Source organism: Sinocyclocheilus rhinocerous, unplaced genomic scaffold, assembly GCF_001515625.1.
Source record: "Sinocyclocheilus rhinocerous isolate Xijiao unplaced genomic scaffold, SAMN03320098_v1.1 scaffold335, whole genome shotgun sequence".
Taxonomy (NCBI): Eukaryota; Metazoa; Chordata; class Actinopteri; order Cypriniformes; family Cyprinidae; genus Sinocyclocheilus; species Sinocyclocheilus rhinocerous.
In genome coordinates, this window is record NW_015659708.1 from 811,356 (window position 1) to 815,729 (window position 4,374).

The 4,374-nt window shown below is 38.0% G+C and overlaps 1 pseudogene; it reads right to left on the minus strand.

Annotated features, from left to right (window-relative positions):
* Positions 1–4,374, minus strand: part of LOC107724064 (sialoadhesin-like) — an 8,282-nt pseudogene that overhangs the window by 2,209 nt on the left and 1,699 nt on the right.

The following is a 4,374-nucleotide window of genomic DNA, read 5'->3' on the forward strand; positions in this document are numbered from 1 at the left end:
AAAGTAAACATTATATGACAAGTAAAGGTTAAACGATTGCAGAAATGTTATTTATTTTAAGGTTTAAAGTGAAGTCTTGTTTAACATTATGTAGGCATTTCAATATTCATAAGGATTCATTTTTAGGTGTCGTCAATACGTCAATTTTGTACGTTTAAATGCTGAAAATACGTCAGTATTGTACGTTTTAGTGCCTGTAAATACGTAAGTAAATGTACGTTTTATAGAACCACATGTTACGTAAAATACATACGAATTATCATGAGATCACGTTGAACTACAACATCAGGATACAAGTACCTTTCTCTAATGGTGGTCGTTTAAAATTAGTTGTTTATTCTGATTTACTATTTTTTTAGAAGTAACATATAAATCACAGTACTCTCTAGGAGGTCCTGTGTCAGCAAGGCTACTGCCAGTGCTACTGGACAGCTTTACCAAGATATATCACAGACCTCCTTAAAGAAATAGTTCAACTGAAAATTAGTGGAAAATTTACTCACCCTCAGGCCATCCAAGATATAGAGGAGTTTGTTTCTTAATCCGAACAGATTTAGCGGAATTTAACATCACTTGCTCACTAATGGATCCTCTGCAGGGAATGGGTGCCATCAGACTTAGAGTCCAAACAGCTGACAGCATGTTTGTAATAAACAAATCCATCATTAAGAATCTCCTTATAATTCCTAAAAACTCCTTGATGAATTTCTTTCTTACAAACACATAGCTTTTCACTTTACAGTATGTTAACTGATGGACTGGAGTCGTGTGGATTATTGTGACGTTTTTATCAGCTGGTTAGACTGACAGCACCCATTCACTTCAGAGGATCCATTGGTGAGCAAGTGATTTAATGCTAAATTTCTCCAAATCTGTTCTGATGAAGAAGCCTCATCCCCATGCCAGGATGTGGCACGTTATGTTTTTTTTTCTTTTTTTCTTGTGCTTTTAAATTCTTTGTAATGTGTATGTATTTTCTTGCTTTTAATTTTTTTTTCTTAACTTTTTGCACTTTGGTCAACTAAGGTTGATTTTAAATGTGCTTTTATAAATAAAACTTGGGGGGAAAAAATGAGTTGAACTGAATTTATAAAGGAAATTAATGTCTGTACATTACAGCCGATCTGCTTACACTGAATTTTGTTTTAAAAAAAACTGGCTGAACGTCATGTTATGGATGTCAAACATCTAACTCACCTTTTGTATTTGACCAAATCCACTGCAGTAATAAGAATTCAGAAAAGTGTCAGAAGTCCACATATAATGTATGGTGCAATGGAGCAACCTGAATCAGAAACAGAAGCTACAGACAGGCTCTAAAAGCTGCCAGGGTCGAGCATATCCATAAACTCATAGAAAATAACCAAAACAATCCAAGGTTTTTATTTAGCACAGTGGCTAGATTAACAAATAACCAGACGCCACCCGATCTAAATATTCCCTCACAGTTTAATAGTAATGACTTTATGAATTTCTTCACTGATAAAATAGATAACATCAGAAATACAATAACAAATATAGATTCTACAGCGTATAATACTTCAACAGTAGCTACGCTAATTATGTCTCTGTTTCTGCCACGGGATTGACATCCCGTGGTAGCTCATTTCACGTCACTATGACACACACACACACACACACACACACACACATATTATGATATTTACTTGCATACCACTAAAAGATCACCCAAGGAGATACATAACTCAAGTTCACATAAAACACATTGCTTTCCACATTGGAGTTACAAATGGTCTGAGAATGAACATTCTGAAGTTTAGCAAGTTTACAGGCCTAACTAGGCCTAATTGCCCACTGATACTCTTACGAATATATTTTGATGTGGTTCTGATGTAGTTTCCGATTTAATTGCTTGTTTACATCAGGAACTGACCATGTGTCCAGTTACTGCCCCTTCTGAAGCCACATCAACACTGCCACCAATTTTTCCAAAGAGTCTGTCTGCCATGAATCACCTTCATCATTAGTCAAGCATAGATTAAATCACTGAACTAAAGTTATTATGGGTCAATGACACATAAAGATGTCCAAGATGATGAAAAGAAAGCATACATTAAGCTCCTAGACATGTAAACAAGCAAACAAAAAAAGTTTTGATTTGACGTCAAGGGGTGTAAGCAAACATATTTTCTTATCCCTTGAATTGAATACACATGAGTGTACACACAGTAATAATTTTCCCCCCCGTTTCTACTCACTGGAATTCTCCATTGCTCATGTTATTGCTCATGTCTTGTCTTGTTTTTGACATTGAGTCCATTTTTTTTTGTCTAAAGCAGCTGCGTACTAATAAAATGCAACTAATAGGAAAAAAACATATTTTGTAAATATCGCCACAAAAATAGAAGATGGAAATCGCAGGGACTCAAATGAATCGTGAAACGTTTAAATGAAACATCGGACTTATGCTTCATATGAGAAAGAGATTGTACATGAGTATTTTAATTATTACGTCAGATCGCTCAGTTTTATCACGCTACACTACTACTCGTTGAAAAAAAAGTAGCTTGTTAGCTTGCAAATTCACCTGAGCTACTGAAAAAAATTAACTAACTTAAAGTTTCAGCTAACAGAAGGATATTTACTATTTATGTCCACAGCGACAGGCCTTGATTGGTCGGTCCCGTGGGTGTTGAAGACCTTGCAGACATACAGACCCTGAACGGTACTTCTGGATATCATTGTTAGAGTCTGTCCTTGATTCTGTAACTCTAGCTTTCCAGATCCACTGTCTCTGTACCACTCATAGCGCTGGACTGCAGGGTTAGCATCACTATGACAGCTCAGCACCACCACACTGGCTTCAGACGCTGGACCCGATGGACTGACCAGGGCTATGGTGTTTTTGGGAGCATCTGAAAAAGAAGTTTGAACAGTTTTATTTAACGGTACATACTCAGACACTTTCGTATAATGGGGTACAAAAGTGCAAAATATTTTCTTTGGATCATTCTCAAATTATGCTGAACATTATCATTAGGTATTACACAAACACGAAAAGCACTCTAAGCACATTCACTCATAAATAGAAATAATTGATTGCGTTTTTTCTTTGTTTCACATACACAACACTCTAAGGGAAACACTGGTTTCAGCTGGTCTTTTGGCATCCTGGGAGTACAAAAGAGAGCAGGAGACTTTCAGGCGGTCAATTAGAGGAGTTGCATTGAACGTCTGAGAGGAGGCCAACAGTGTCTGTCCAAATTCATCCGTCTTAAGAAAAAGAATACAAGGATTTTATTACATTTCAGGATACAGAACGGTGTAGTTTACAAACATGATTTGTTTCATGTTACATTTCACCTGTAGGGCTGGTGTGAGCTGTTCTCCCAGCTGTGGGTTCCACTGCATCAGAGGTTGGATTGAAGGAAATGAGATCACAGTGGAACCGGTCAGTGTCAACCTGGTGCCCTCTAGAACTTCCATCACCTATGAGCTCAAGATAGGCGGGGGAACGTCTTATAGTTTAGAAGAGCGTAAACACAGTTTTGTGTCCACCAGACCCATACAGCAAAAAAGAAACAAGTAAATGCAAAATGTATTTCATTGTATTGAATGAGTCGGGGATATATATTTGGCACTGTGGTCCTGCTGGAAAAGGAAATCAGCATCTCCATAAAGCTTGTCAGCAGATGGAAGCATAATGTGCTCCAAAATCTCCTGGTAGACGACTGCATTGACTTTGGACTTGATAAAACACAATGGACCAACACCAGCAGACGTCACGGCACCCAAATAATCACTGACTTCAGAAACTTCACACTGGAGTTCAAGCAGCTTGGATTCTGTGCCTCCCAGTCCTCCTCCAGACTCCAGACCTTGATTTCCAAATGGCTTCTGTGAACCTTCAATGAAGCAGAATTTTTTTCGGAACTCTTCCCCAGATGTGTGGCTTGACGCAAACCTGTTTCTGAGCTCTACAGGCAGTTCTTTTGACCTCAGGGCTTGGTTTTTGCTCTGATATGCATTATCAGCTGTTAGTCCTTTAATTAAGATGTGTGTGCATTTCCAAATCATACCCATTCAATTGAATTTGCCTCAGGTTAACTTCACTCGAAGTGTAGTAATATCTACAAGCAATATGATTGCTCCTGAGCTAAATTTCAACTGTTCCAGATAAGGGTATGAATACTTATGCAATGGAATCATTTAAGTTTTTTATTTTTAATACATTTGTGAAGATGTTAAAAACCTGTTTTTTGCTCTACCATTATGGTGTATGGAGTATAGATTGATGTGGAAAAAAGTACTAACCCAGATAGCAAAATGACTCCTGAGCGGATCCGCCCCGGAGTCACCACAAGCTCCGGAACGGATCCGCAAAACGGGTCCGTATCGGAGTCCACTTGCACA